The 14,066-nt window shown below is 38.9% G+C and overlaps 1 long non-coding RNA gene across 1 annotated transcript; it reads right to left on the reverse strand.

The window, feature by feature from the left end:
* Positions 1-10,056: 10,056 nt before the first annotated feature.
* LOC133242134 (uncharacterized) lies at positions 10,057-10,787 on the reverse strand. The gene is made up of 2 exons (XR_009734774.1): positions 10,602-10,787; positions 10,057-10,414 (listed from the first exon to the last, which is right to left on the reverse strand). It is a non-coding gene; the product is annotated as an uncharacterized LOC133242134 (long non-coding RNA).
* Between the last annotated feature and the right edge of the window lie 3,279 nt (positions 10,788-14,066).

A 14,066-nucleotide genomic window follows, 5' to 3' on the forward strand; every position in this document is an offset into this window, starting at 1 on the left:
GCAATACAAGCTTACCTCAAGAAAAAAGAGAAACATCAAATAAATGACCTAACTTTACACCTAAAGCAACTAGAAAAAGAAGAAATGGAGAACCCCTGGGTTAGTAGAAGGAAAGAATTCATAAAAATCAGGGCATAAATATAAATGAAAAAGAAACAAAGAAGACTACAGCAAAAATCAACAAAACTAAAAGCTGGTTCTTTGAGAAGTTAAGTAAAATAGACAAACCATTAGCCAGACTCATCAAGAAAAAAAAGTAGAAGAATCAAATCAACAAAATTAGAAACGAAAATGGAGAAATCACAACAGACAACACAGAAATACAAAGGATCATAGAGACTGCTATGAGCAGCTATATGACAACAAAATGGACAACTTGGAGGAAATGGACGAATTCTTAGAAAAGTATAAATTTCTAAAACTGAACCAGGAAGAAATTGAAAATCTTAACAGACCCATCACAAGCACGGTCATCGAAATTGTAATCAAAAATCTTCGAACAAACAAAAGCCCAGGACCTGATAGCTTCACAGGTGAATTCTATGAAAAATTTAGAGAAGAGCTAACACCTATCCTACTCAAACTCTTTTGGAAAATTGCAGAGGAAGATAAATTCCCAGAATCAATCTATGAGGCCACCATCACCCTAATACCAAAACCAGATAAAGATGTCACAAAAAGAGAAAAATACAGGTCAATATCACTGATGAACATAGATGAAACATCCTTAACAAAGTTATAGCAAACAGAATCCAAAAACATATTAAAAAGATCAGACATCATGATCAAGTGGGCTCTATCCCAGGGATGCAAGGATTCTTCAATATTTGCAAATCAATCAATGTGATACACCACATTAACAAACTGAAAGATAAAAACCATATGATTACCTCCATAGATGCAGAGAAAACCTTTGACAAAATTCAACATCCATTTATGATAAAAACCCTCCAGAAAGTAGGCATAGAAGGAATACACCTCAGCATAATAAATGCCATATATGATAAACCCACAGCAAACTTTATCCTCAATGGTGAAAAATTGAAAGCATTTCCCTTAAAGTCAGGAACAAGACAAGGGTGCCCACTCTCACCACTACTATTCAACATAGGTTTGGAAGTTTTAGCCACATCAATCAGAGAAGAAAAAGAAATTAAAGTGAATCCAGATTGGAAAAGAAGAAGTAAAATTCTCACTGTTTGCAGATAACATGAACCTCTACATTGAAAACCCTAAAGACACCACCAGAAAATTACTAGAGCTAATCAATGAATATAGTAAATTTTTAGGATATAAAGTTAAAATACAGAAATCCCTTGCATTCCTATACACTAATAATGAGAAACAGAGAAATCAAGGAAACAATCGCTTTCACCATTGCAATAAAAAGAATAAAATACTTAGGAATAAATCTGCCTAAAGAAACAAAAGACCTATATATAGAAAACTTTAAAACACTGATGAAAAAAAATCAAAGATAACACAACTAGATGGATAAATATCCTATGTTCATGGATCAGAAGAATCAATATAGTGAGAATGAGTATACTACCCAAAGCAATCTATAGATTCAATGCAATCCCTATCAAGCTACGAATGGTATTTTTCACGGAACTAGAACAAATAATTTCACAATCTGTATGGAAATAGAAAAACCTTGAATAGCCAAAGCAATCTTGAGAAAAAAAAATGGAACTGGAGGAATAAACCTGCCTGGCTTCAGACAACACTACAAAGCTACAGTGATGAAGACAGTATGGTACTGGCACAGAGACAGAAATATCAGTCAGTGGAACAAAATAGAAAGCCCAGAGATAAATCCACGCACCTATGGACACCTTATCTTTGACAAAGGAGGAAAGAATATACAATGGAGAAAAGACAATCTATTTAACAAGTGGTGCTGGGGAAACTGGTCAACCACTTGTAAAAGAAAGAAACTAGAATACTTTCTAACACCATACACAAAAAGAAACTCAAAATTGATTAAAGATCCAAATGGAAAACTAGAAACCATAAAATTCCTAGAGGAAGGCATAGACAAAACACTCTCTGACATAAATCACAGCAGGATCCTCTATGACCCACCTCTCAGAGTAATGGAAATAAAAGCCAAAATAAACAAACAGGACCTAATTAAACTTAAAAGCTTTTGCACAACGAAGGAAAGTATAAGCAAGGTGAAAAGACAGCCTTCAGAATGGGAGAAAATAATAGCAAACGAAGCAACTGACAAAGAATTAATCTCAAAAATATACAAGCAGCTCAACACCAGAAAAATAAACGACCCAATCAAAAAATGGGCCAAAGAACTAAGCAGATATCTCTCCAAAGAAGACATACGATGGCTAACAAACACATGAAAAGATGCTCAACATCACTCATTATCAGAGAAATGCGAATAAAAAGCAGGATGAGGTACCATCTCACTTTGGTCATAATGGCTGCTATCCAAAAGTCTACAAACAATAAATGCTGGAGAGGCTGCAGAGAAAAGGGAACCCTCTGACACTGTTGGTGGGAATGCAAACTAGTATAGCCACTACGGATAACAGTGTGGAAATTCTTTAAAAAACTGGAAATAGAATTGCCATATGAGCCAGCAATCCCACTGCTGGGCATACACACCGAGGAAACCAGAATTGAAAAAGACACGTGTACCCCAATGTTCATCGCAGCACTGTTTACAATAGCTAGGACATGGAAGCAACCTAGATGTCTATCAGCAGATGAATGGATAAGAAAGCTGTGGTACATATAGACAATGGAATATTACTCATTTGAATCAGTTCTAATGAGGTGGATGAAACTGGAGCCTGTTATACAGAGTGGAATAAGTCAGAAAGAAAAACACCAATAGAGTATATTAACACATTTATATGAAATTTAGAAAGATGGTAACAATGATCCTATATGCAGGACAGCAAAAGAGACACAGAGATAAAGAATAAACTTTTGGACTCTGTGGGAGAAGGCCAGGGTGGGATGATTTGAGAGACTAGGATTCAAACATGTATGTTACCATATGTGAAATAGACCACCAGTCCAACTTCGATGCATGAAATAGGGCACTCAAAGCCAGTACACTGGGAAAACCGTGACGGATGGCATGGGGAGGGCGGTGGGATGGGGGTTCAGGATGGGGAACACATGTACACCCATGGCTGTTTCAAGTCAATGTATTCATCAGTCAGTCAGTTCACTTGCTCAGTCACGTCCGACTCTTTGTGACCCCATGAATCGAAGCACACCAGGCCTCCCTCTCCATTACCAACTCCTGGAGTTCACTCAGACTTACATCCATCAAGTCAGTGATGCCATTCAGCCATCTCATCCTCTGTCGTCCCCTTCTCCTCCTGCCCCCAATCCCTCCCAGCATCAGAGTCTTTTCCAATGAGTCAACTCTTCGCAGGAGGTGGCCAAAGTGCTGGAGTTTCAGCTTTAGCATCATTCCTTCCAAAGAACACCCAGGACTGATCTCCTTTAGAATGGACTGGTTGGATCTCCTTGCAGTCCAAGGGACTCTCAAGAGTCTTCTCCAACACCACAGTTCAAAACCATCAATTCTTTGGTGCTCAGCTTTCTTCACAGTCCAACTCTCACCATCCATACATGACTACTGTTAAAACCATAACCTTGACTAGACGGACCTTTGTTGACAAAGTAATGTCTCTGCTTTTTAATATGCTGTCTAGGTTGGTTGTAACTTTCCTTCCAAGGAGTAAACGTCTTTTAATTTCATGGCTGCAGTCACCATCTGCAGTGATTTTGGAGCCCAAAAAATAAAGTCTGAAACTGTTTCCACTGTTTCCCCATCTATTTCCCATGAAGTGATGGGACCAGATGCCATGATCTTTGTTTTCTGAATGTTGAGCTTTAAGCCAACTTTTTCACTCTCCACTTTCACTTTCATCAAGAGGCTCTTTAGTTCCTCTTCATTTTCTGCCATAAGGGTGGTGTCATCTGCATATCTGAGGTTATTGATATTCCTCCCGGCAATCTTGATTCCAGCTTGTGCTTCTTCCAGCCCAGCGTTTCTCATGATGTACTCTGCATATAAGTTAAATAAGCAGGGTGACAATACACAGCCTTAACATACGCCTTTTCCTATTTGGAACCAGTCTGTTGTTCCATGTCCAGTTCTAACTGTTGCTTCCTGACCTGCATACAGGTTTCTCAAGAGGCAGGTCAGGTGGTCTGGTATTCCCATCTCTTTCAGAATTTTCTACAGTTTATTGTGATCCACAGAGTCAAAGGCTTTGGCATAGTCAATAAAGCAGAAATACCCAGTTTTTGTATTGTATGCATAAACCACCACAATATTGTAAAGCAATTAGCCTCCAATTAAAATAAATTAATTTAAAAGAAAAAGACCCATATATGTGCTGTCTACAAGAAACCCACTTCAGACCTAAAGACACATATAGACTGGAAGTGAGAGGATGGAAAAATACATTCCAATGCAAATGGGAAGCAAAAGAACGATGGAGTAGCAATCCTCATATCAGACAAAATAGACCTTAAACTAAAGATTACAAGAGGTAAGGAAGGACACTACATAATGATCAAAGGATCAATCCAAGACGAAGACATAACAATTGTAAATACCTATGCATCCCACTTAGGAGCACCTCAATACATAAGCCAAACACCAAGAGACATAAAAAGAGAAATTGACAATAACACAATCAGAGTAGAAGACTTTAACACCCCACCCACACCAATGGACAGATCATTAAAACAGAAAATTAATGAGGAAGCACAATTCTTAAATGATACATGAGATGAGATGGATCTCATTGATATCTTCAGGACATGCCATCCAAATGCAGAAGAATACACCTTCTTCTCAAGTGCACATGGAACATTCTCCAGGATAAACCACATCTTGGATCACAAATGAAACCTCAGTAAAATTAAGAAAACTGAAATCATATCAAGCATCTTCTCTGATCACAACACTATAAGACTAGATATCAATTACAAGAAAAAAAAAACTGTAAGAAACACAAACACATGGAAATTAAAGAACATGTGTCTAAATAACCAACAGGTTACTGAAGAAATCAAAAATTTTCTAGCAACAAATGACAATGAAAATACAACAAATCAAAACCTATGGGATGCAGCAAAAGCAGTTCTAAGAGGGAAGTTTATAGCAATACAATCCTAACTCAAGAAACAAGAAAAGCATTGAACAGACAATGTCAATTTACACCTAAAACAACTTAAAAAACAAAAAGAACCAAAAAAACAAAACAAAACAAAACCCTCCAAACATTACTAGAAGGAAAGAAATCATAAAGATCCAAGCAAAAATAAATGAAAAAGAAATGAAAGAAACAATAGTAAAGATGAATAAAACTAAAAGCTGGTTCCTTCAGAAGATAAAATTGATAAACCTTTAGCCAGACTCATCAAGAAACAAAGAGAAGAATCAAATCAACAAACTTAGAAATGAAAAAGGAGAGGTTACCACAGCCAATGCAGAAATACAAAGGATTATAAGAGGCTATTATGAACAACTCTATGTCAATAAAATGGATAACCTGGAAGAAATAGACAGAAAAGTTCAATCTTCCAAGACTGAACCAGGAAGAAATAGAAATTTTGAACAACCCAATTACAAGCTGTAAATCGAAGCTGTGAACAAAAATTTCACAAAAGACAAAAGCCCAGGAGCAGATGGCTTCACAGGTGAATTCTATCAAACATTTAGAGATAAGCAAATGTGTATCCTCTAAAACACTTTCAAAATATTGTAGAGGAAGCAACACTTCCAAACTCATTCAATGAGGCTACTGTCATCCTGATACCAAAACCAGACAATGACAAGACCAAAAAAGAAAACTACAGGCCAATATCACTAAAGAAAATAGATGCAAATAATCTTCAGCAACATTTTAGCAAACAGAATTCAACAACACATCAAAGAGCTCATATACCATGATCACGTTGGGTTTATTCCAGGGGTGCAAGGATTCTTCAGTATATGCAAAGCAATCAATGTGACAGACCATATGAACCAACTGAAAGATAAAAATCATATGATAACCTAAATAGATGCAGAAAAAGTCATTAAATTTAAAAATGTAAAATTATTAAATTAAAAATAAAATTTAAAAAGAAATGAGCTAAAAAATGGAAAAAAAAATTGAAAGGACCCAAATGTCCATCAACTGGTGATCAAATAAATAAAACATGCAATGCAATATTATTCAGCCATCAAATGAAGAGAGTTCTTATACATGCTATAACACACTGTAGCTCTGAAATGACTACATTAATGAAAAGAAACCAGGAACAAAAGGCTGCCTATTGCATTATTCCATTCATGTGAATAAATAAGTCCCATATTAGGTAATTCTCTGAAGACAGAAATTAGAGGAATGGATGCCAGATGAAGAGGGAAATGGAAAATGTCTGCCAACTGGACAATATTTTCCATTGGAGTGGTGAAAATACTCTAGAATGAGGCAGTGGCTATGGTTACGCAACCTATGGATAAATTACAAATCAATGAATTATACAGTTTAACTGGTAAATTCATGGTACATGAACAACATGTCAATAAATAAACAGTTTTCCTAAAAATACTACTGAACTTAACTTCTGTGTCCAGGAATATTATCCTTCAAAAATAAAGGAGAAGTAGATATTCTCAAATAAACAAAAAATTAAGGAATTTATTCTCAGCACATACCTAGTCTGTAAGAAATGCCAAAAGAAGTTATTTACACAGGATGATATTGAAGAGAAACTATGAGTTAATAAAGAGTGTCATGTTGAAGTTTGACAGAAAACAACAAAATTCTGGAAAACAATTATCCTTCAATGAGAAAATAAATTAAAAAATAAATGAAGGCAAAGTGAAATGAAGGGTTTTTCTTATTATTAATTGGTAAAAGACAAATGCTTGTTTGGGTTTCTCCATCTTTACTTTTCACTGATTATGAATCTTCATAACTAACGTGGATTTCATGTATACAAGATATATTTTGGCTCAGCGGTAAAGAATCTGCCTGCAATGCAGGAGCTGTAGCGGACTCGAATTCCATCTCTGGGTCAGGAAGATCCCCTGCAGGAGAGCATGGCAACTCACTCCAGCATTCTTGCCTGGAGAATCGCCATGGACAGAGGAGACTGATGTGCTTACAGTCCATGAGGTGGCAAAGAGTTGGACACGAATGAGCAACTAAACAACAACAGACACACCTTCTTACTAGAAACTCTGAAGATACTAGAAATAGATGAGAAAACTCTCAGCCTAAACAAAACGAAACAAAATGCCTAGACATTAGATCTGAATTATAAAAAACCTAGACACTGGAGCTGAAGTATAAAAGATTTTAGGCAATAAAATGTCTCCCAACAGTAGTGTTAACAGTGTGTTCCACACAAGAGACAGGAATGATTTTTAATACGCACTCAATAGAACAACTTTCTAGTTACATTCATAAATTAAAGGAAATAAAAATGTCAAGAAAACATACAGAGTATAAAATCTATTCTTCATTTTATATGTAATTAAGGCTGTAAAACTGTAAGGAAATTATTAAGGAAAAACATCTGCAAAAGATAGTTTTAGCAGCCCCAATGAACATAATTTTATTTTGTTTTCTCCATAGTCTCAAAATAACTGACAAGTAAGAATGAATTTCACTTTAAAACAGTTTTCAAATTCAGCAGGATATTTTATGTTCAAATATAAGAAGATTTTGTAATTTTCAAGCTAAAAAAGTGTATACCTTGCAGTGAATACTTTGTTTCACTGGTTTAGACATAAATAAAAGCACATTGTGTGTCTTTACATTGACAATTTTTGTGGTACAACTGTGTATTTAGAATCAACTGTTTGAATGTGGGATGTGTATTAGGACGTTCCCTCAGGGACTGCAGGCTGTGCAGGAAGTGATCTCAAGGCCTTGCAAACCATTAAGGATGCTCTGTGGAAAGGAGCAGTGGTAAGCACGTCAAGGCTGTATATTGTCACCCTGCTTATTTAACTTCTATGCAGAGTACATCATGAGAAATGCTGGGCTGGAGGAAGCACAAGCTGGAATCAAGATTGCTGGGAGAAATATCAATAACCTCAGATATGCAGATGACACCGCCCTTATGGCAGAAAGTGAAGAAGAACTAAAGAGCCTCCTGATGAAAGTGAAAGAGGAGAGTGAAAAAGTTGGCTTAAAGCTCAACATTCAGAAAACTAAGATCATGGCATCCGGTCCCATCACTTTATGGCAAATAGACGGGGAAACAGTGAAAACAGTGGCTGACTTTATTTTTGGGGGCTCCAAAATCAATGCAGCTGGTGTTTGCAGACATGAAATTAAAAGATGCTTACTCCTTGGAAGGAAAGTTATGACCAACCTAGACAGCATATTAAAAACCAGAGACATTACTTTGTCAACAAAGGTCCATCTAGTCAAGGCAATGTTTTTTCCAGTGGTCATGTGTGGATGTGAGAGTTGGACTGTAAAGAAAGCTGAGCACGGAAGAATTGATGGTTTTGAACTGTGGTGTAGGAGAAGACTCTTGAGAGTCCCTTGGACTGCAAGGAGATCCAACCAGTCCATACTAAAGATCAGTCCTGGGTGTTCATTGGTAGGACTGATGTTGAAGCTGAAACTCCAATATTTTGGCCAGCTGATGCAAAGAGCTGACTCATTGGAAAAGACCCTAATTCTGGGAAAGGTTGAGGGCAGGAGCATAAGGGGACGACAGAGGATGAGATGGTTGGATGGCTTCACCGACTCAATGGACATGGGTTTTGGTGGACTCCAGGAGCTGGTGATGGCCTGGCGTGTTGTGGTTCATGGGGTCACAGAGTCGGACACGACTAAGCAATTGAACTGAACTGAAGCATGGCACCCTGTGTTGGTGACAACTGTTTAACAGGGTCTTCTCTTAATTAACTCCCTCACAGAAGACAATTAATTTTTAAAGAGAAGTACTGAAACAGTAGCCAAATGAAATTAGTGTGTGTATTTATATACATATTTTAAGTTTGTACCTTGTGAATAATAAAAAACTATTAAAAGCTAACATAAATGACAACAAACTTTTCAACTCAAGCCAACTAAATCTGGTTTTGCAGTGAAAAATATTTAATTACTGACATTATTTTAGAATACTGGAGTATGGAGATGGTAATCAAAACAGAACCAGCTTTCACTTGGTTTTATTCTTGTAATAAAACTCTTCATGGACAATGCCCCCCAGTATCGCCTGCACTGGATGTGGGACACTCCACTTGCCTCGCCTTTGGAAGGCCACTGCTCCATTTTAAATTCCTTAGCTAAAACGGGCCTAAAAAATTTTGGTTTTGTGACCTCCAAAAAACACCATTATTTTCCTTCCTTTCCTGCCTCCTATCTCTCGATCTCTCTCTTTTATTTTCTTTCTTATTATACAATTGTTAAATTTTGCTTTCCTTTCATACTTATTACAGAGTACTGGCTCTATTCCCCATGTTGTACAATACATCCTTGAGCTCATCTTACACCTAACACGGTGTGCCTCCCACTCCCCCACCTCTGTATTGCCCCTCCATCTTCCCCTCCCCACTGGTAACCAGTAGCTTGTTCTCTATATATGTGAGCTTCCATTTCTGTAATATTCTCTACTTTGTGGTATTTTTAGATTCTATAAGTGATATCATACAGTATTTGTCTATCTCTGTCTGAGTTATTTTACTTAATAGTATACCTTGCATGTTGCTGCAAATGTCAATATTCCTTTATATTTATGGGGAAATTTCTTTCTATGCCTTTTAAGCAAATGGTACTGCCACCCCACACATGACACGGCTCCCAAGCTAAGTTTCCATCTCTGCACGCACGCAGAGGAACACCAAGTCCTCTTCCTCTTCTCCAAAAGGAAGTATATCTAAGAAGCTGAGTCTGAAACGAGTTCTACTCCCCCTACTTTCTGGCAAACTGGACCTTCTGGTCCCATCTCCAACCCCACAGGACCCATCTCCCTCCCTCTTCACAAATTTATCCCTGCCCTACCCTCTCTGCCCCCAACTCTCAGAGAACTCAGAGACAAACATAATTTCACATCAGGTTGATTTTATTTTCATTCTTAATCTTTGCAGTTGGTATAATAGTCAATGTCTGTACTGTTGGCTAGTACTCAGCAGCAAGCCCCCCGAAGATTTCTGAGGTCTCTAGCCATGCCTTGAAGTCACTGGCTGCCAACCGGTTCCACTGGAATGACAGGGGTGTCCACATTCTGGGACCTCCACTGGTCCGTTCTGATTCAGCTCTTCATTTACCTTGGAACACTGGCTACAGAGCTTTGAGCCTCTGATTTTTCTAAGGTTCCTTGTGGTGGGCGGTTTCTGAGAAGTTTTCTTGGTCATCTTTGCCTGAAGGTGATTATTCACTCTCACACTTACCCTGGCCACCTGGAGAAAACAAGAGAGGGGTAGAGAATGGCATTGGTTTGGGGAAGAGGGTGAAGGTGGACGGGAACGACAGCTTCAGGAGAAGGGGTGTGGGCAGAGAAGGGTTATGTGCCAGGCAAGGACAGGGGAGGGGGTCTTATGGGGGTGGGGTCAATGGGCAAGAGGAGTTTGGGTGGGCTCAGCTCACCTTGACATGTTTTTTGGACCTCAATTGAGAGGAGGTCTCCATCCTTTTGTCCTGGGTAACAGGAGGGAGGTGTTTCCTAACTACTCTGGAGCCTTGTGGCTTCCCAGTCACCTTAGTCATTTTGAGGCCTCCCAGGGGTCTGCTCCAGAGCCTCTTAGCACCCCTGTATATACCCCTCCCCAGGGAGACACACCCTCATGCTTTATGAGGTCAGCAAGTCTCTTCCCCAGCCAATGGTGGCCCTGGGTGAGCCTTGACATCACAAAGCCCTGTCCTGACACCTCTAGCTGAGGATGGGAACAATTCAGATGTTTTGGTGGGAGAAATGAGGCTTTTTTTTTTTTTTTAAATTTTATTTTTAAACTTTACATAATTGTATTAGTTTTGCCAAATACCAAAATGAATCCATCACAGGTATACATGTGTTCCCCATCCTGTACTAGGCATTTTTAATTCCCCTAAAGAAGGCTGCAAACCCATCTGCCATCCTCATCTCTCTAAGTCAACTCTGATGGCTCACAAGACAGGGAGAGTGTGTCTCCTCCAAACCTTGTCTATTTGTATCTATTTATGACTGTAAAAGTGTAAAGGAATTAAAACAAAAAATCTACAAAAGATACAGCTTAAGCAGCCCTAGTCACTGTAAGTTTATTATTTGTTCCATACTCTCAAAATAACTGACAATTAAGAATGAATTTCAAATAAAACATATTTTTTGAAATACAGCAAGATATTTTATGTTCAAATATAAGACGATTTTGTTCTTTTCAAGCTAAAAAAGTGTATACCTTGCAGTGAATACTTTGTTTCACTGATTTAGATGTAAATAAAAGCACATTGTGTGTCTTTACTTTGACAATCTTTTTGGTATCACTGTGTATTTAGAATCAACTGTTCGAATGTGGGGTGTGTATTAGTACATTCCCTCAGGGACTGCAGGCTGTGCAGGAAGGGATCTCAAGGCCTTGCAAACCATTAAGGATGCTCTGTAGAAGGCAGCAGTGGTAACCGTGGCAGCCTGTGTTCGTGACAATTGTTGAACAGGGTCTTCTCTTAATGAACTCCCTCATAGAAGACAATGAATTTTTAAAGATAAGTATTAAAATTGTGGCCGTATGAAATTATATGTATGTATGAAGTGAAGTGAAATGAAGTGAAGGTGCTCAGTTGTTTCTGACTCTTTGCGACCCCATGGACAGTACCCTATCAGGCTTCACTGTCCACGGGATTTTCCAGGCAACTGGAAAATACTAGAGTGGATTGCCATTTCCTTCTGCAGGGGATCTTCCCAACCCGGTGATTGAACCCGGGTCTCCTGCATTGTAGACAGACTCTTTACTATGTGAGCCACCAGGAGAGTATATATATGTGTGTGTGTGTGTGTGTGTGTGTGTGTGTGTGTGTATGCACACACATAAGTATGTGCGTCTGTATATATATACACACATATGTGTGTGTGTTTGTATATATGTACACTGAAACCTTGTACCTTGTGAATAATATATAAAATATTAAAACCTAACATATATGACAACAAACTTTTCAAATTTAAACCAATAAAATTTGGGTTTGCAGAGGAAAAGTATTTAATTACTGACATTATTTTAGAATACTGGAGTATGGAGATGGTAATCAAAACAGAACCAGCGTTTACTTGCTTTGATTCTTGCAATAAAAGTCTTCGTGGGCAATGGCCCCCAGTATTGACTGCACAGGATGTGGGCTACTGCCTCTGCCCCACCTGTGGGAGCCCACGGCTCCATTCTAAATTCCTTTGCTCCGAAGAAGACATACAGATGGCTAACAGACACATGAAAAGATGCTGAACATCACTCATTATCAGACAAATGCAAATCAAAACCACAATGAAGTACCATCTCACGCTGGTCAGGATGGCTGCTATCCAAAAATCTACAAGCAATAAAGGCTGGAGAGGGTGTGAAGAAAAGGGCACCCTCTTACACTGTTGGTGGGAATGCAAACTAGTACAGCCACTATGGAGAACAGTGTGGAGATTCCTTAAAAACCTGGCACTAGAACTGCCATATGACCCAGCAATCCCACTGCTGGGCATACACACCGAGGAAACCAGAATTGAAAGAGACATGTGTACCAGAATGATCGTCACAGCACTGTTTCCAATAGGCAGGACATGGAAGCAACCTAGATGTCCATCAGCAGATGAATGGATAAGAAAGCAGTGGTACATATGCACAATGGAATGTTACTCAGCCATGAAAAAGAATACACTTGACTCAGTTCAAATGAGGTGGTTGAAACTGGAGCCTGTTATACAGAGTGAAATAAGTCAGAAAGAAAAACACCAATACAGTATAGTAAGGCATATATATGGAATTTAGAAAGATGGTAATGAAAACCCTATATGTGAGACTGAAAAAGAGACACAGGTGTACAGAACAGTCTTCAGGACTCTGTGGGAGAAGGCGAGGGTGGGATGATCTGAGAGAATACCATTGAAACATGCATATTATCATATGTGAAACAGATCGCCAGTCCAGGTTCGATGCATGAGACAGGGTGCTCGGGGCTGGTTCACTGGGATGACCCAGAGGGATGGGATGGGAAGGGAGGTGGGAGGGGGTTCAGGATGGGGAATACATGTACACCCGTGGCGGATTCATGTCAAGTATGGCAAAAACCACTACAGCATTGTAAAGTAATTAGCCTCCAATTCAAATACATAAATTAAAAAAAAGTAAACTAAATTCCATTGCTACAAAGGGCCTGATCAATGTTGGCTTTGTGACCTCCAAAAACACCATTATTTTCCTTCCTATCTTCCCTCCTTGCTTTCCCCTCTTTCTTTCCTTTTTTTTCTTATTATACAATTGTGAAAGCTTGCTTTCCATTTATAGTTATTACAGACTACTGGCTCTATTCCCCATGGTGTACAATACATCCTTGAGCTCATGTTAGACCTAACACGGTGTGCCTCCCTTGCCCCACCTCTGTATTGCGCCTCCCTCTTCCCCTCTCCGCTGGTAACTAGTATATTGACTGTTCTCTATATCTGTGAGCCTCCATTTTTGTTATATTGTCTACTTTGTGGTGTTTTCAGATTCATAAGTGATATCATACAGTATTTGTCTATCTCTGTCTGAGTTATTTTACTTCATAGTATACCTTCCATGCTGCTGCAAATGTCAATATTCCATTCTTTATACGAGGCAACTTCCTTCTATGCATTTTTAGCAAATGGTACTGCCACCCCACACATGACACGGCTCCCCAGCTAAGTTTCCATCTCTGCACTCACACAGAGAAATACCAAGTCCTCTTCCTCTTCTCCCATGGGAAGTATATCTTTGAAGCTGAGTCTGGAGCCAGTTCTTCCCCCCACCCCCCGACCCCTACTTTCTGGCAAACTGGACCTTCTGGTCCCATCTCCAACCACACAGGACCCATCTCCCTCCATCGTCACAGATTTATCCCTGCCCTGACCTC

This window comes from Bos javanicus, chromosome X (genome assembly GCF_032452875.1).
Source record: "Bos javanicus breed banteng chromosome X, ARS-OSU_banteng_1.0, whole genome shotgun sequence".
In the NCBI taxonomy this organism is placed as follows: Eukaryota; Metazoa; Chordata; class Mammalia; order Artiodactyla; family Bovidae; genus Bos; species Bos javanicus.